Here is a 20,633-nt window from a genome sequence, read left to right as displayed (position 1 = left end):
ATTCTTTCAACTACATGGACGCATATGCTATCACCCTACCATGCTGCATCAACACACAACCAAGCCCTTTCAAAGACGCGTCACTGTAAATGACATAACCATCACCTCATGATGGAATCATCAGTACTGGTACAGTGACGAGCCGCTACTTTAATGCCTAGAAGCTCTGCTCACATTCTTCATCCCACACAAATCTGGCATTTTTCCTAGTCAACCGCATGAGAGGACCTGACAAAACTGAAAACACCTCAACAAAACGACGATAATAACCTGCCAATCCTAAGAAGCTCCTAACTTCCTGCACATTTCTCGGCCTAGCCCAATTTTTCCACTGCGTCAATCTTGCTAGGATCTATTGAAATACCATCCCCTGTGATCACATGGCCTAAAAATGCCACCTTCTCAAGCTAGAACTTACACTTGCTAAATTTAGCATAAAGCTTCTCCTCTCTGAGTGTCTGCAATACCTGCCTCAAATGCACCTCATGCTCCTTAAAACTTTTCGAGTACACCAGTATATCATCAATGAAAACTATTACAAACTGATCTAAATACTGGTGAAAAACTTTGTTCATCAAGTCCATGAATACAGCCGGAGCATTCATCAGACCAAACGACATAACAAGAAATTCATAATGCCCATACCGGGTCCTAAAGGCTGTCTTCGCGACGTCTTCCGCTTTTACTTTCACTTGATGATACCTGGATCTGAGGTCAATCTTCGAATACACCCGTGTACCCTAGAGCTGATCAAACAAATCGTCTATACGGGGTAGAGGATATTTATTTTTAATAGTAACCTTGTTGATTTCCCTGTAATCAATACACATCCTCATGGACCCTTCTTTCTTCTTTACGAACAACACTGGAGCTCCTTATAGTGATACACTAGGTTGTATAAACCACTTATTCAATATGTCTTGCACTATTCCTTTAATTCCCCCAATTCGGCTGGAGTCATACAGTAAGGAACCTTAGAGATCGGCGCGGTCCCTAGAAGTAAATCTATAGGAAAATCCACCTCGCGTACAGGAGGCAACCCTGGTAGTTTCTTTAGAAAAACATCTAGAAATTCTCGTACTATTGGGGTGTTGCCAATCTTCAGTTCATTTTCAGATACTTCTTTTATGACCGCTATAAATCCCTGACCTCCATCCAGGAGTAATCTGCTCGTCTGCACGGCTGATATCAACTGCGTTGGAGCACGTACCCGTGAACCAACGAATCTGAATTCCTGCTCTCCATAAGGTTTGAAAATTACTTCTTTCTGGAAAAAATCAATGCTAGCATGATTGGTAGCCAACCAGTCCATACCCAGTATTATATCGAACCCACACATATCAAACACAATAAGATTTGCTGGTAGTACTTTCTCTTGAATTTCTATCAGATAGCTTCTAAGTACCCTCTGACATTTGATCACTGATCCTGATGGGATAGCTACCAATAGTGTTATTTCTAATGACTGGGTCTCACTCTCAGATAATTTAACATAAGATGCAGAAATGAAAGAATGAGTAGCACTCGAGTCAAAAAGAATAATGAATGGATGTGATAAAACAGTAAATGTACCTGCCACCATATCCGTCGCAGCCTCAGCATCAAGCGACGTCAGAGTGTATACTCGCGCTGGGGCCACATTCCTCTTCTGGCCACCACGAGTCGCCTGGTATCCTCCCTGAGTTGCTTGATGTCCTCCCTGATAAGGCCTGGGAGCTGGAACTCCATATGGTGGGGTAGGGCAATCTCGCACCATGTGCCTCGATCTACCACAGCGATAACATACCACACCACCAGTTGCATCAGGTGGGGTAGGGCAGTCTTACACCAGGTGCCCTGATCTACTGCAGCGATAGCATACCACACCACCAGCTCGACACTCTCCCTAGTGCCTCCTACCACAAATCTGATAGACTGAAGGACCCTGCCCTATCTGCACCTCGCGTCCTCTTATCTCCTGCCTCCGTCCTCTGCCATGATTTCCTCTTCTCCACTGACCCGGTCTATGGCCCTGCTAGTAGCCCATAAATGCAGATCTCTTCCTCTGTCCCTACTCCTCTGCATCGACACGCTCACTAATCTCTGCCAAGGCCGCCCTGTCAACCAACTCAGCAAAGTCCTGGATTCGTAGCACCACTACCAGCTTGAATATGTTCTACCTCAAGCCTCTCTCAAACTGTCTCGCCTTTTTCACTTCATCGGGAATAATATACGGGGTGAAACGAGAGAACTCGATGAAACGTGTTGTATACTGCTGGACGCATAACTGTCCCTGCTTTAGACTCATGAACTCTTCTACCTTAGCCTCCCTGACAGTAATTGGAAAATACCTATCAAAGAACAATTCTTTAAACCGGTCCCATGTCATGGTTATCGGAGTCACCCTCTGCTGTTCCAACATTCTCACTGCAGTCCACCACTCTCAGCCTCTCTCGTCAATCTATAGGTGGCAAAGAGAACCCTCTATTCCTCAGTACACTGCAACACAACCAAGACTTTCTCGGTCTCCTGCATCCAGTTCTCAGCGACTGCGGGATCAACTCCACCTGAGAACGCTAGAGGATTCATCTTCGTAAACTTTTCTATAATGCACCTATGGCCTGAAGATGGACCACTTTGCTCACTCGAGTTCCTAGCGATCTCAGCCATAACCTGCTGAGCCATGCTACGTAATATCGCGTCAGAGTCGGTCCCAGCTGCATTCGAAGGCCCTGCTCCATCACTGCCACTTGCATGGGCACTATTTCCTCCTAGATCCATCCTGAAAAATAGCGGTTGCAACTTAGTAATCCTATCCTCATAATTTACCCACCTATCCTCACCACTTATCTTAACATTTCTAACTCATTTCTAATCTCCAGTCCTACATTCTAGGAACACAACCCGACAATAGTTTACTATGGTTTTCCTGAAATCGTCACCCCAGGAAAAGAACAGAAACTACCACGGAAGTCCTGCCTCTAGAATATAGAACAAAACCTCAAATAATTTCCTAAACTCTGGTATTGTTTCCGCTGCATTCTAAAGTCTACAGAACCTAGCAATCTAGGTTCTGATACCAAATTGTAACGTCCCCTTTTCAGGCATTTTCACTTAACCTTGTGGACCTTGTGCCCGTGGTAACAATGGGTACCTATCAGAGCACTCACTGACATTGAGGTGTTAAGTGTCGCTGTCCCTCAATTCAGTAAGCTCCCGGACGGAGAGTCTTACTTTGCCACAGTCATTCATAAGCAAGAGTTCTCGGGGATCGGGGTAACTAGCCCTTTGCTCTGATACCAAACTGTGACGACCTGCTTAATTATCATATTTTTTTTTTATTAAATCAACAGCATAAGTCTCAACAGATCATAATCCTCTTGGACCCGTGGGTACCAAGGATATATCAGAACATATAGCAGAAGCCTAAGCAGCAGGAAATACACAATCATATATATCTCATTATACCGTACATCACAATATACCAGAGTTACTACAATCACTGTATCCATATATACACAATCATCAACCCAAAAAGAATATGTCTTAGGGTCATTTCCACAAAATACCTCTGACCCTATCAAAATACTCACCCTTCTGGAAGGGCATATCTACCGTACTAGACTAGCGGGGCTTTACCTGCTCTCCTATCAGGGGCTCCTGAAAAGTTTATAAAATTTAGGGGCGAAACACCTCTTAGTAAGGGAAATAAACTAATACCAATGTGTGACAACATGAGTATTCCGTGTTATACATATACCATATAAGCCATAATCAGTAACTGTTATGTCAATCTAGAAAACATATATATATATATATATATAATCAAAACATGACAGAACATACTGTATTTCCATAAACATATCCTATCTCATATAATAATAATAATACAAAAACATTCCTAGTAGGTTAGCTGGTTATTGTCATGTATTACCCCCACATGACTAGGTTGTGTGGCCCAAAGGCGGGACCTGACAAAGGTTAGATGACCACTGCCAAGTCAAAAGTATAGTCTGTAAGTCCGATGGATCTGCTTGACCTAATCCGTACACCAGGGGCGCTCACACATTTCTTAAAAAACCACATCGACCATCCAATTTCACACCGCTTTATATAGTGGCGTTAACACAAATATCATGATCACGAAGACCATGGACACATAGCAACGGTACCATGCAAGTGCTAGCCTAGACCAAGCCAACTAGATTCTGACACCATATAACATATATTAAAACTGTGATACATGGATAGTTCATATCATTAATTTTCACATCAATCATATCATTTTGCATATATACATATATCATGAAAATCATCAGCTCGTACGCCGGTATTACACATTTTATCATAACTCGGCCCGTACGCCGGCAAATCATAGCATAGCCCGTATGCTAGAAAATCACATAATAGCACGGCCTGTATGCTCGCAAACATATCATAGCACAGTCCGTACATTGGCAAATCACATCATAGCATGACCCGTACGCCAGCAAACATATCATAGCATGGCCCGTACGCTAGCAAACATATCATAAAAATATCAGCCCGTACACGGGTTTTCCCATTATAAAAATTCGTATCATTATCTCATTCCAGAAAATAGTATTTCAAATATTTTATACTTATACCACACTGAACATATTTTCCGCATATTTAACATACCATCATTTTAACCATATTTTCCAAATATAAATCATATATAAATACAGTCATTTCCCTTAAATCAAATCCTATAATAATATACATAGCTTAGTTTATCCCCTTACCTGATTCCTGAAATGCCCCTAAGAAAATATGTCCCGCACCCGCAGGGCTCTTAACTCAACACTCTAGAAATAACATTCCCTAGAACTAAAGTTCAGTATTTCTACGCATATAACACTTTCCTCAATTATCAAAAATCCAAATATTGAGTAGAAAGTCTTACCCTGGATTTGGGATGGTTTCCACTTTAGCCCCATCGACGATCCGCTCCGACAGACTTGTAGAGAATTTCTCCAGGAGCGTCATGGTAGCCTCAAATCTTCGATCTAGCGAGAAATAGGCTTGAAAATGAAGAGAGAAGTGAGAAAGAGACGTAGAGAGACAGAGAGAGAGAGAGAGAGAGAGAGAGAGAGAGAGAGAGAGAGAGAAGAGAGAGAGAAGCATTGAAATGTGATAAAAATCATATTTTTAGCTATTTATAGGGTCAGATTCGTTGACTAGACACGTCACCTTGTCAACGAGTCCTTCATTAAATTCGTCGATGAAACCCTATATTCATCGACAAAATTCAGAGTAGCCCATTCCTCGCTCGGTAATTTCTCGTTAACGAACCCTTGTATTCATCGATGAATCCAAGCAATTCCTTAAAATTATTTTTATTAATATTATCTTCACAATGTAATGTCGTCGACGAAGTCTACTCCCTCCTTCTGTTCTTGTTTCCATTTTCCTCTCTCTTTATTATATAAACCTCATTATTATTTGGGTTGTTACAGTGTGTGCGTTTGATGGCACAAATTCTATCAGCATTGCAGGCGAGAAGATTACTCTTAGACTGATGTTAGGGGTACGTAGCTTATGTAAGGGAACCGCCGTGGGATGAGTTGAGACTCAAGGATATTCAAGTAGCCAGCGAATTCCCAAACGTGTTTCCAATTAATTTTCCCGGTTACCTCCAGATCGTGAGGTGAAGTTTGTGATAGAATTATTTCCTGGCAAGGCACCGATCTCTAAAGATCCGTACCGGATGGGCTTCAGCAGAATTTCGGGAGTTGGAGGAGCAGTTACATGAATTACTAGACAGGGGCTTCATTCAACCTAGTGTTTCGCCTTGGGGAGCTCCAACACTGTTTGTGAAGAAGAATGACGGGTTGATGCACATGTGTATTGATTACCATGAGATTAATAAGGTAATTGTGAAGAATCGCTATCCTTTACCTCGTATAGGTGATCTCTTTGACTAGTTGTGGGGTACGCAGGTCTTTTCAAAAATTGACCTATGGTCAGGGTATCATCAAGTGAGGGTTAGATCTGAGGATGTAGCAAAGACTGCTTTCCGTACCAGATACGGCCACTACGAGTTTCTAGTCATGCCGTTTGGGTTGACGAATGCTTTGGAAATGTTCATGGATCATATAAACAAGGTTTTCTATGAGTACCTGGACCGGTTTGTGGTGGTGTTCATTGACGATATTCTGGTGTACTTAAGGAGTACAGAAGAGCATGAAAACCATATGAGGTTAGTATTACAAATTCTGCGAAAGAAGAAGTTGTATGCTAAACTGAAGAAGTGTGAATTCTAGTTGAATCAGGTGGCATTCTTAGGCCATGTGGTGACTGGTGATGGTATATCAGTTGATCCTAGTAAGATCGAAGTTGTGGTTGACTGGGTAAAGCCGAAGAGTGTGCAAGAGGTTCAGAGTTTTCTAGGACTGGCAGGTTATTATCTTTGGTTCATGGAAGGTTTCTCTAAACTGTCTGGGCCTCTAATTCGATTGACCAGAAAAAGAGTGAAGTTTGAGTGGACCAGTGTTTGCGAGTAGTGTTTTCAAGAGTTGAAGCACTGGTTGGTTACTGCTCCGATTTTGACCATTCCTTCGGGGGATGGTGGATTTGTGATTTATAGCGACGTGTCTCTAAAAGGTTTGGGATGTGTGCTTATGTAGCAGGGTAAGGTAGTAGCGTATACTTCTCGGCAACTGAAGGAATACGAGAAGAATTACCCTATGCATGATCTGGAGTTGGCTGCTGTTGTATATGCGTTGAAGATCTGACAACACTATTTGTATGGTATGCAATGCAAGATTTTCACTGATCACAAAAGTTTCAGGTACTTTTTTACACAGAAGAAGCTGAATATGAGGCAGAGACAATGGCTTGAGTTGATTAAAGACTATAATTGCACCATCAGTTATCACCTGGGAAAAGCTAATGTGGTAGCTCATGCGTTGAGTCAGAAGTCGGATCATGTGGCAGTATCTGCAGTTGTAGCTTAGCGTCACATTAGACAGGATCTGGAAAGCTCAGGTATAGAGTTAGTGCATGGTGATCATCAGGCTTACCTTGCTAGTTTGGTGGTCCAGCCGACTTTGTTTAAGCGTATAAAAGTCGTGCAGGCTAGTGATGCGGAGTTGACAAAGGTTGTGGAAAAGGTACAACAGGGATTGGCTATAGAATTCAACATCTCTGAGGGAGGTGTGTTGAGGTTTAGGACTAATTTATGTGTTCCGAACGATGATGAGATCAGAAGGACGATTTTGGAGGAAGCACATCGTTCTTTGTATATGGAACATTCAGGTAGTACAAAGATGTATCGGAACTTGCGCAAGACCTTTTGGTGGAGTGGTATGAAAAGGCAAATTGCTCAGTTCGTGGAGCAGTGTCTGACGTGTCAGCAGGTGAAGATTGAACATCAGAGGCCGGCAAGGTCGTTACAGCCCTTAGCTATTCCGATGTGGAAATGGGAGCATATTTTTATGGATTTTGTGACCGAATTGCCACTAGCACTTCATGGGTAGAATGCTATCTGGGTGATCGTGGACAGTTTGACGAAATCTGCTCACTTCATACCAATGAAAGTTAGCTACCCTTTGAATAAGCTAGTAGATATGTACGTGCATGAGGTAGTTAGGATGCACGGGGTACCGGTGTCCATTATATCAGATCGAGACCCAAGGTTTACTTCTCGATTCTAGACGAGCTTTTAGGAAGCACCGGAGACGAAGCTTATGTTCAGTATAGCGTTCCATCCCTAAACTGATGGACAGTCAGAGAGGACGATACAGATCTTGGAGGATATGTTGCGAACTTGTGTGTTTGATTTCGGTGGTAGCTGAATACAGTTTATGCCACTAGTGGAGTTCGCCTACAACAATAGCTTCTAGGCTAGCATTGGGATGACACCATTTGAGACTTTGTATGGTCAGAGGTGCCAATATCCTTTGTATTGGGATGAGGTTGGTGAATGTCGGGTGTTAGGACCTAAACTTGTACAGCAGGCTTCTGAGAAGGTGGGTTTGATCCGAGAAAGGATTAAATCAGCTCAAAGTCGGCAAAAAAGTTACGCAGATGTTCACCACCGAGAATTAGAGTTTAAGGTGGGGGGGGTAAGGTATTGCTGAGGATTGCTCCGATGAAAGGGGTGATGAGATTTGGGAAGAAGGGCAAGCTGAGCCCGAGATATATCGGACCATTCAAGATTCTTAAGCGAGTGGGTCTGGTAGCCTACAGGATTGCACTACCCCTAGCACTCTCGAGGATCCACAATGTGTTCCACGTATCCATATTGAGAAGGTACGTATTGGATCATTCACATGTTATTAGCTATGAAGATGTGAAGATTGGGAATTCTTAGCGTATGAGGAGATACCTGTTTAGATTTTGGACCATAAAGTTCAAAAGCTACGTACCAAAGACATACTATTAGTAAAGATATTGTGGTGGAATCATGAGATTGAGGAAGCCTCTTGGGAGCTAGAAATTGAAATACACAGGAAGTATCTACAATTATTTTGAGTTATGTAGGTTACCCTTGATGTATTGGACTAGGTGGTTGGTCTTGGGGAGTGTGTGTATTGTGAGCACCTAAGACGGTTGTGTATGTAACCACGGTATTCCTCCGCCATAAGTGAGGGTATGTATATATGGTGATGGGGCTGTGTTGTAGTAGTCTCCAGTTTCTTTTGAGAGTTTTGTGTATGTGTTTGGTTATATGTATGAGTTTATGAATGAGAGATGGCAAATTTCGAGGACAAAATTTTTGTAAGGAGGGGAGGTTGTAAGAACCTGAACCGTGATAGGTGGGTTTAATTAATTAAGAGAGGGGAAAATTGGGAATTTAGTAGGCTTCGTCGATGAAGCCAGAGTTCATCGACAAAGTCCTTGTACTTCTCGTTGATGAAATTCAGAGGCTTGTCGATGAGGAGAAGGTGAGAGGTTTCGGGAAACCGGGAAGCTCAGGCTCGTTGACGAGGTCACCACTTCGTTGACGAGGTATCTACATAGGTTCGTCGATGAGGAAGCCATTCGTCAACGAGGACGGCTGAGTCAAAGGTACTATAAATAGATATTTTCATTATTTATCAGCTAAGAAATCTCATTTTTTCTCTCTATCTCTCTAGAAACTCAACCTACTTTCCATCTCTCTAGATTTCTTCGTTGTTCATCACGAGAATTGTTGATCTGAAGTTACCACGAGGATCGTGGAAGGATTCTCTACAATATCTATAGATTGGAGCTTCATTTCGGGTGTTTTCGGGTTTTAGCTCAAAATCAAGGTAAGGCTCGGTTTTCAGTTCTGATTTAGTAGTTGTGTAGAGAATAGGGTTGTGAGTATATTCTATATTGTGGTATGTAGGTTTCGAAACTCGGTTCGCTATTTAGGGGCCTTGGTGTTCGAGATTTACCGTTTAGGGTAAGGTAAGGGGATTCAGTTTATGTCTGTTATTTTTTGAAATCGGACTCGATAGAACTATGGTTCATGGTCTAGCGTGCTTTTTGGTTACTCATTTGGGGAAATCTAATGAGTAAAACTATGAGTTTTTCATGATTACAGTTTTGGAAAAGGGGGTATTGGGTTGCATCCCTGGTTTTGTTCAAAACCGTATATATATATATATATATATATATATATATATATATATATATATATATGATGATTTATATTGTGTAATTGGGATGGTCGTGCCTTGACTTTATATTGAACTGTATATGTTTGGAAAACCATGATTTTAGATTACCAAATGGGTGTGGTATGTTTGGTTATATGAGCATGCATAGTTGTGTTTTGTGGAATGCAATCGGAACTAGGTTCTGAGTTGTTCCAGGTATTGAGAGTGTCCAGCTCTATATTTGTGGGTGTATGAAATCGCTAGGTCATGTTTGGCAAGAGTTTTCGGCTCTATATCCGAGAGCGTGAGTCTTACCGGCTAATCACCGAAGGGTGTGGATCCACCAGTTTGGGAGTTTGGGGCTACGCCATGTGCTGGTGGCGCCATGTATTGTGAGTCAGCTACGGGATGACGCCAGGTATCGCGGGCCGGCTTCGGGATGAAGGGTGTGACGACACTGGGTTACTTGATCATGTGTGTGTGTGCTTGTATGCATTGCTATGAAATTAGTACTAGAACTGCATTTAACTGTGTATGTGTTGTGTATCATGATAAAACTCGAATGTCACACACCAATTTAACCTGTATTCTTCCTTATTGAGCGGTGTCTCACCCGTACTGTACATGCATATTTTCAGGTCCTTCGAGTAACCGGACCTAGATTCTTGGTGTAGGGGCGTAGTGATCGGTATACTACAAATAACGCTTGGGTAAGTGCTAAGACTTTTGTTCTCGGATTGTCATTTTGGGGTATGGTTGATAATTGGGTTTATGTTTGGTGCTATGGAGCTTGGACTCCTATTGTATGGACTCTAGTATGGTACTATATGTATATATATAGAAAAACCTTTTTCCACTGTGTATATGGTTGTATATGAATGTGTATAAGGTGCCTAGGAACCCCACGGGATCAGACCCTCATTCATCATACTATATCTTTGGTGATCTATATGATACAGGTACGAGTTAGATTACTATTTCACCCTTGGGTCCCATTTTCGAGTTCGGGGCGTGACAATTGTAGCCTTGATGATAGGACTAAAGGTGTCAGTATAGTCAAGACTAGGTACCTGTGTGTAGCCCTTGGAAACAAGATGGGCTTTAAGACGCTTGATAGATCCATTGGGTAAGTATTTGGTCTGAAACACCCATTTGGAACCCACAATGTTGGTGTTGGCGGGCTGAGGAACCAAAATCCAGGTATGATTATTTTGCAAGGCTTGAACTTCTTCGTCTATGGCGGCAAGCCAAGTAGGATTCTTAACAGCGAAATTGAAGCCTTTTGGCTCAGTGGATGCAAGAAGAGCATAAAGAAGTCTAGAGGATTTCAAAAGGCTGAGATGCGCTGGGTGACAGGTCTTAAAAATTATGGCTTTGGATCGAGTAAGCATAGAATGGGAGCCTAATGGGGTAGTTGCAATAGGAGTGCTGGCAATGATGGGAAACTTAGTGTTGGCATCTGGAGAAGCATGTCGGAGGTTTGAGTGCAGCAAAGATGGACCTGCATGAGAATTAGCTACGTGCAAATACTTATCCACTAGGGTGGATTTGGATTGAGCAATATGTTGACAAGGTTGTGCAGGAGAAGGTAGGGGCATGTCTGTATAAAGAAGACTGGGTTCCATAAATTTGGAGATATGGAGGGAGGATATGGGTTGAGTCTAGGAACTATGTTGGAAGGGAAAGTGGTGCTTATCAAATTGGGCATGTCGGGTGATATAAAGTCTAGAGGAATCATATAGAAGCTCAAAAGGGGCCTTACCTTTGAGAAGCGGTGTGGGCAAACAGTTGATGACGTAAGTAGCAGTTCTAAAAGCGTCAACCTAGAAGTGAGTGGGAGTATGAGAATGGAAAAGGAGAGCCAGGCCTATCTTAGTCACACGATGGTGTTTCCTTTCGGCACGACCATTTTGGGCGGGTGTATATGAGCAAGAGAGTTGATGATGAATGCCAGAGGTATGAAGGTGCGCTTTAAAGTAGTTTCTAGTGAATTTGCACCACCATCACTTTGAAATATTTTGATTCGGGCAGAATGTTGATTTTCCACAAATTTTTGAAATTTAAAAGGAGTATTATAGAAATCAGATTTTAATTTCAATGGGCAAAGTCAAGTGAAACGGGAAAAAATCATAGTATGCAAAACCCAAATTTGACTTTACAAGAGAAGGATCCTATATATCACAATGAATTAGATCTAACACATTGGATGATCGATGTTCATTGTGAGTCTAAGGCAATCGGTGATTCTTTGCAATTTGACATGTAGTACATAATAAAGGAGATGACAATAAAGAGGTAAAATAAAGTTGTCCTTTTTTATTCAAAAAAGAAATAACAGAATGATTCACATGTCCAAGGCGAGCATACCACAAATCATACAAAGCATAAAGAGATTTATTTTGGAAGACATAAACAAAAGCGAAATTTCTGCGTTCTAGAACATATAAGCTGCCATCTCATTTACCAGTTGCCACCACCCTTCCCATTTGGCTATTCTGAACATTAAAAAATTTGTTAGATAGGATCTAAGGTTCCTGTACATTTAGGGTTCACATATAATCAATGATTTGTAACCCTATTGTAAGCTTTGACATTGTTCATAGTGAAAAACAAAGTTGCTACTCCCATGGATGTAGGAAAATTGTTGTACCACGTAAATATTGTATCTTTTGGTTGTGTTTTCATTCTTCTCATTACTGAGCTATTTCTTCTTGAGTATATTTCAATATCGAGTGATTGCATTAGTATTTGTTGATTTATCCATGTGTGAGATTGTGTGCTTCTGCTATGCATTCAGTAACAATGAACAACAAGTGGTATCTGAAAGTGACGATGTAATCCTAAAAGGGGGTGAATTGAGTATTTTAAAATTATTATGTGGAATCTCAGTTTATTTTAAACCTTTTAAAGTTTACCAATCACAATCTCTCATAAATATCAAACACAAACAACTAATCAGCAACAGTACTATACTAATTCATAATCCTAGGTATATATGAAAGTGAAAATACAATTTGAAATTTTACTTTCAACAATTTCAATAATCAATCTTAAATTTCAACAATGAACAATTATATTCACAAACCAATATTCAATTATATATCTCAAGTAAGTAATTTTTTTATGCTCGAATAATCAGCCCACAAAAGTTTTACCTCAGCCAACCACAAATGGAATTTAAGTTTCAACACTTGTTGAACTGTTATAAAGACCTTTCAAAAATGCGTCTATTCGGGCGACCGAACTTCGGTTCTGTAAAGATCTGAAAAATTAAAATGATTAAAATAATAATAAAATAGATAAAATAACAAATAAATAAATAAAAGGAGTTGCATAAAGAAGAAAAAAAATTAAATTAACTAAAATTAAAGAAATTAAATTAAATTAAGATAAATTAAATAATTAAATAATTAGTTATTAAATTAAACATTTTTACATTGGATTTAAAAAAAAAAAACTAATTGAAATAAGAGAAATATATATATAGGTAAGTTATTATAATATATAAATAAATATATATATATATATATATAATAAGTATAAGTTAAAGTTATATATACTGAAGAAAGAAGAAAGAAGAAAGAAGAAAGAAGAACAGAAGACATGCCCCCCCCCTGAAATTTCTTCTGTGAGTCTTTGCTCGCTCCGTCTCCGTCTCTCTCTCTCTCTCTCTCTCTCTCTCTCTCTCTCTCTCTCTCTCTCTCTCTCTCTCTCTTAATTTCTCGGAAGATTTACAATGGATCGGGAAACGAAAGGTGTCGTTGGATTCCTGGTTTCGCTGCTGACATTTCTATTGGAGCAGATTTGTCATGGGAACGACTTAGGCACTGCTCCTAGGGAAAGGTAATTTTTCCCTATATTCCTAATTTCTTTGTAAATATGCGGTTAAATTAACGATCGGGCACCACCACGTGGTCCTAATCACGGTTGTCGTCATTTTGGCATAGGTAAACTTCCAATTGAGGTTTTCTAGGCCCCACTCCAAAGTAAGAGTGAGATTTAAAAATTTTGGTAATTTGGCTATATTTAAGGGTATATTTATTTATTTAGAATTTATGAGCTTAGAAAATATTAAAATAATATTTTATTTAGGGTTGATTTAATGGAATTAGGATTTTTGATTCAGGATCCGGGTGAGCGCCGCAGGTATTTTTCGAGGTCCCTGTTGGCGTAGTTCAAGAAATCAGATAAGGGGAAATTATATATTAAATCAGATTTTATGAAATTAAAGGTAATAATTTATGTTATATTATATGTATGTTTTTGTCTAAATTATTAAAATTCCAACCATGTAAAATTATGATTTCTGAACCTAGGACCACTTATTTAGTTATGTTTTTGAGAAAATAAACTTAACAAAGTGGAAGGAATTTTCTGGATAATTATGTAAGATATGGAAATTGTATTTTCAGTAATTAAATGTTAAATGTGGGTTGACCTATTTTATAGGAATATGTATGAATTTTACTGTTAAATTGTATGGCATAAGACTCTGTGCAAATTATGTTAAATGTATAAGATGTATGTTAAGTAAGTAAAGTAATGAGAATAAAATATGATATGGACAATATTGCCTGTGTATGTTAAATGCAACCATGTAAAGGTACAACAACTAAAAGCCTGATTAGTAGATTCTAGGGCATTTCTATGTGGACTAACTGTAGTAGATTCTAGCGCATTTCTATGTGGACTAACAAATGACGGCTAAAGAGCGATTGTAGTACAAAGGAATGAAATGAAAATGTGAAATGTGAATGATACAAATGGGAAAGAGTCACTTAAAGTGAAACACAAGGAAATGTTAAGTTATGAACATGAAAGAATGTGAATGATTGAATAACGATAGAAAGAATGATGTATTATGATATTAGAAGTATCTATGTATGTAAAACATGTTACGATTGGGCGAGGCATACTCTTCGCCTAAGGCCTTGCTGAGTAAGGCGAGTGCACTGGTAACTTCAGATGTGGTAGTAGCTGTATAACACACTAGGGCAGAGAGAACGTACTTGTGTGGGTGGGTAGAATTCCCTATCCTTAGGGCCTTTACCGGTAAACTGTTGTTGAATGCGTGAGTACGAGATCAAGTTAACACTTGAGGGTTTACTGAGTAAGGTAAGTGCTCTAGTATGCTTTAATAGTGACCTTCGGGTTACCAAATTATCAAAGGAGAGGGGTGCTGCTTGTATGGGCAGGTAATAACCCCTATCCTTGGGTAATCTCGTGGGTAAACCTTTGCATGGGATTGTTAGGTTTAGAAAATGATTTTCAGTATTATGTTAATGATTTACAAATATTATAAAATGATATGTATAATCTCATGATGGCCACACACTGAGTTTAATATATTGTTTCTTCCCTTACTGAGATGTGTCTCACCCGAATATGAATTTATTTTTTTTTTCAGGATTTTCTCAAGATCGGGTTTTGAGAGCTCGAGGTTTTTATAGTATTATTGGGAAATAGTAAAAGGAAAAGGGTATATTTCTATGTTAATTTTGGGGAATGTAAATATTTATGTTTTATGTCTTTATGTTTTAAGTTTGTGGAGGAAAGAATGTTTGTGAACATACTGAAATGTTTTGGAGATATATGTAACTATGAAAATGCTGGTGTTGAAGGATATTATGGTCTATGGGTACAACTAGGAAACTCTGGTATTATTTGTATGATTGAGGTTCATAGTTGTGTTTTCCGCTGCGTATGTATGGTTTAATTATGGAATATCAGGGATTTTATCAGGTATAATGCGTCAGACCCGGGTTTAAGGGTTCGGGGTGTTACAGATGGTATCAGAGCAGTGTCCAGCCAAAAATGTGATTAATTTCACGTCGCCTGGATATAGAAATGTTAGAGTGTTATGTTAGAGATGATTTATATCAGAGTATAGGAAACGGCTAGGATTAGGATGCTAGATGGATAGGTCAGGTTAGGTGTTGAGAAGTAGGTATGGAGTAGGGAAGTATAGGATTTTGTCTTATAACTTGGAGGCAGAAATCTTTTGGTGGACTTTTGTGATTTTCTAATTCAATCGACGGTTTCAGAAAACCACGGTAAATCTATCGACGGTGATGTTTCCTAGTCGTGAGATTGGTCCTTATATGGATAACTTGGATGTGTATTGGATTTAAAGTATATAATTGTGATTGAGATTATGATGTGGGATATGGTAAATCGTAGAATTATGGGAATGAAAGATCGGTTAACAAATTTTGAGGACGAAATTTCTTGAGGGAGAATGTAAAGATCCGAAAAATTAAAATGATTAAAATAATAATAAAATAGATAAAACAACAAATAAATAAATAAATAAATAAAAGGAATGGCGTGGGAAAAAGAAGAAAAAAAAATTTAAAAAAAATTAAATTAATTAAAATTAAAGAAATTAAATTAAATTAAGATAAATTAAATAATTAGTTATTAAATTAAACATTTTTACAAAGGATTTAAAAAAAAACTAATTGAAATAAGAGAAATATATATATATATATATATATATATATATATATATAATAAGTATAAGTTAAAGTTATATATATACTGAAGAAAGAAGAAAGAAGAAGAAGAACAAAAGACATGCCCCCCCCCCCCTGAAATTTCTTTTGCGAGCCTTAGCTCACTCCGTCTCCGTCTCTCTCTCTCTCTCTCTCTCTCTCTCTCTCTCTCTCTCAATTTTTCGGCTGATTTGCAACGGATCGGGAAACGGAATGTATCATTGGATTCCTGGTTTCGTTGCCGACATTTTTATTAGAGCAGATTTGTCGTGGGAACGGCTTAGGCACTGCTCCTGGAGAAAGGTAATTTTTCTCTATATTCCTAATTTTTTTGTAAATATGCGATTAAATCGACGATCGGGCACCACCACGTGGTCCTAATCACGATTGTCATCATTTTGATGTAGGTAAACTTCCAATTGGGGTTTTCTAGGTTCCACTCCAAAGCGAGAGTGAGATTTGAGAAATTTGGTAATTTGACTATATTTAAGGGTATATTTATTTATTTAAAATTTATGAGCCTAGAAAATATTAAAAATAATATTTTATTTAGGGTTGATTTAATGGAATTGGGATTTTTGATTTAGGGTTCGGGTGAGCGCCGCAAGTATTTTTCGGGGTCCCTGTTGGCGTAGTTCAAGAAATCAGGTAAGGGAAAATTATATATTAAATCAAATTTTATAAAATTAAAGGTTATAATTTATGTTATATTATATGTATGTTTTGGTGTGAATTATTAAAATGCTAACCATGTAAAATTATGATTTCTGAGCTTAGGACCACTTATTTAGTTATGTATTTGTGGAAATAAACTAAACAAAGTGGAAGGAATTTTCTAGATAATTATGTAAAAAATGGAAATTATATTTTCAGTAATTAAATATTAAATGTGGGTTGACCTATTTTACAGGAATATGTATAAATTTTACTATTAAATTGGGTGGCATGAGACTCTGTCCAAATATATGTTAAATGTATAAGATGCAGGCTAAGTAAGTAAAGCAATGAGAATAAAATATGATATGGACAATGTCGCATGTGTATGTTAAATGCAACTATGTAAAGGTACGATAGCTGAAAGCCGGGTTAGTAGATTCTGGCGCATTTCTATGTGGACTAACTATAGTAGATTCTAGCGCATTTCTATGTGGACTAACAAATGACGGCTAAAGAGCGGTTGTAGTATAAAGGAATGAAATGAAAATGTTATGAAATGAAATGACAAGGAATGACAATGCAATGAAATGAAATGTGAAATGTGAATGATAAAAATGGGAAAGAATCACTTAAAGTGAAACACAAGGAAATGTTAAGTTATGAACATGAAAGAATGTGAATAATTGAACAACGATGGAAAGAATGATCTATTATAATATTAGAAGTATCTATGTATGTAAAACATGTTACGATTGGGTAAGGCATACTCTTCGCCTGAAGGCTTGCTGAGTAAGGCGAGTGCACTAGTAGGTTCAGATGTGGCAGTAACTGCATAACACACTAGGGCAGAGGGAACCTATTTGTATGGGCAGGTAGAATTCCTTATCCTTAGGGCCTTTACCAGTAAACTGTTGTTGAATGCGTGAGTACGAGATCAAGTTAACACTTGAGGGTTTACTGAGTAAGGTGAGTGCTCTAATATGTTTCAGTAGTGACCTTTGGATTACCTAATTATCAAAGGAGAGGGGTGCTACTTGTATGGGCGGGTAATCACCCATATCCCTGGGTAATCTCATGGGTAAACCTTTGCATGTGATTGTTAGGTTCAGAAAATGACTTTTAGTATTATGTTAATGATTTGTAAATATTATAAAATGATATGTGTAATCTCATGATGGCCACACGCTGAGTTTAATATATTATTTCTTCCCTTACTGAGATGTGTCTCACCCGAATATGAATTTATTTTTTTTCAGGATTTTCTCGAGATCAAGCTTTGAGAGCTCGAGGTTTTATAACATTATTGGGAAATAGAAAAAGGAAAATGGTATATTTCTATGTTAGTTTTGGGGAATGTAAATATTTATGTTTTATGTTTTTATATTTTAAGTCTATGGAGGAAAGAATATTTGTGAACATACTGAAATGTTTTAGAGATATATGTAATTATGGAAATGTAGGTGTTGAAGGATATTATGGTATATGGGTAGAATTAGGAAACTCTGGTAGTATTTGTATGATTGAGGTTCATAGTTGTGTTTTCTACTGCGTATGTATGGTTTAATTATGGAATATCAGAGATTTTATCAGGTATAACGCGCCGGACCCGGGTTTAAGGGTTCGGGACATTACAGGTTCAGCCACCCTAACCTTCTCGGGTTAAAGTTATTTTAACCGAGGTAAAATTAAGTTAATGTAGGTTAATAGTGCTTAAGCATTTTGGAACTTTTCTAATAATACCCTGAAGGTCCCAAACGGTTATATTTTTTACCTTGCCTATAAATATCAACTCATTTGTGAGAATTAGTAATTAATTAGCAAAAATCATTAGCCAAGAATCCTCTTTACTCAAAAATCCTACTCTGCTCAAATACCCTCAAATACTCATTCCTTTGATAAATCTTGGTATTGTAAGAGTTTTGTAAGTGTGCTTGTAATTGCTAGATTGTGCTAAAACTCCCATTTGCTTGATTGATTATTGATTTTATTTATGGAGAGTTTGACTTAGTTTTATCCCATTGATTTCATATTATAAATATTTGTTAGGATAGACTAGCAAGCTTAGGGGTTTTTGCATAGTTGTTGCAAGACTCCCATAGTTTTGATTTTTGTTGTGCAAAAATATTTTCAACAAGTCAAAATACTTTTCAAACTAGTAGTGTGTTTATCTCATTGAAGAAAATTTTCTTAAGCTAGTTTGAATATTTGATTGATATATCTTTAGAAGCTTGATTAGCTATTGAAATTCATTTTACTTAGTTTCAAAGATATTGCTTGTATTGAACACTCTTGAGCATTCCATTGATCATACCCTATTGAGTGTTATTTGCAAACTATTACATCATTGAGCTTACACTTTATTCATATTGTTGATGTGTATGTGATTGCTTATATTAGGTACATATCTGCTTTAGATGAAAGCATAATTATTGTACCAGTCTTATTGAGAAAAATACTGTTGCATTCCAGGTGTGGCCTGAGGGGCAGTAATCCGACCTAGTAAGGATTGTGTGTAAAGGTTAAGGTCAATCCTGTGCTAATTGACCTGATTGTTTAGGTGCTGCTCCACCCGCTTAAGTAAGCATTATAGTGGTAATCTTTGTGCTTGTTAGCCAAGACAGGGCATGTAGGCAATTTGCCGAATCTCGATAACACTTATGCGCGTCACTTACTTTTTACTGCTTTCTGGCATGCTTGGTTGATTAAATTGTGCTATTTAATTTCTGCTACATATTACAATTGCTTTATTTTACTTGCACTACATTGACTTTAGGGTTGTGAAAATACTACTGTTAGGACCTAGGTCATCAATTTTAAAATACCAATTCACCCCCCTCTTGGATCACGGTAAAGCTAACACGACCCAGTGCCATGATTAGTACACCCAGCCTACTTTCGTGATCAATATAGCCGGCCTAGTGCTGTGATCAGTTGTGATATGACAATATTTTATACAGAGATACGATATGATAAAATTTAACAGAGTTATAGAAAGTGTTTAATATAGAGCATTAACATGGCAGTGCTTTTATATACAAGAGCTGTGGTATGATAGTTTGTTATATTCATGCGGATGATTGGAAAATTGTAGTTTGACCACTTATGAATACATTTAAAAACCCTTACCATACACACAAATTATATAACCTATATCAACAAATTATAAAACATGAAACATAGAATCTTGAACTATGAAACATGTAAAAATAATAATGATAACGCACAAATTGTGCTTAGGACAACCCAAATTGCATATATAACTACACGACGAAAATGCTCACCGAAACATAATGTTGTTCGTCATGGTAGTAGTACGAATGACAGGTCTGAGGGACGACGGTACGAAACGCCTCAAACTCAACAAATGTATGTGATGATTAACTAGTTTAAGGGACGGCGATGCGAAACGCCTCAAACTCAGCGAGAGCATAGTATGAATAGTTGATTGAAAGATAGTGGTATGAAATGCCTCAATCATACAGAAAATGTTTGATATGAATCATCGTATATGTATGTGATGAATATGAATAGCTAATTGAGGGACAATGGTACGAGAGGCCCAATCATGCAGAAAATATTGATATGTATCATAGCAAATGTATGTGATGAATTGTGAATTGAATATGATTGGCTGATTGGGGGACGGCAGTTAGGGGTGAGCAAACGGTCGGAACGGCCAAATTCGGTTAATTAACCGAATTAACCGAAAATTTCGGTTAAAGAATAGTGTTAACCGAACCGACCGAACCATTGGGCCTCACCGAACCGAACCCGACCGAATTTATTTTCGGGTAATTCGGTTAACCTAATTTAACCGAGAAATATGAGGGAAGGGGGAATTGGGAAGGTAAATCCGAACAAGGGAAGGGGGAAGTCAGGAAGGAGTCGGGGGAGATGATTGAGCTTGGGT

The sequence above is a fragment of the Malania oleifera genome, chromosome 7, assembly GCF_029873635.1.
Source record: "Malania oleifera isolate guangnan ecotype guangnan chromosome 7, ASM2987363v1, whole genome shotgun sequence".
Taxonomy (NCBI): Eukaryota; Viridiplantae; Streptophyta; class Magnoliopsida; order Santalales; family Ximeniaceae; genus Malania; species Malania oleifera.
The sequence above is the reverse complement of the archived record's forward strand: the minus strand, read 5'-3'. Positions refer to the sequence as shown.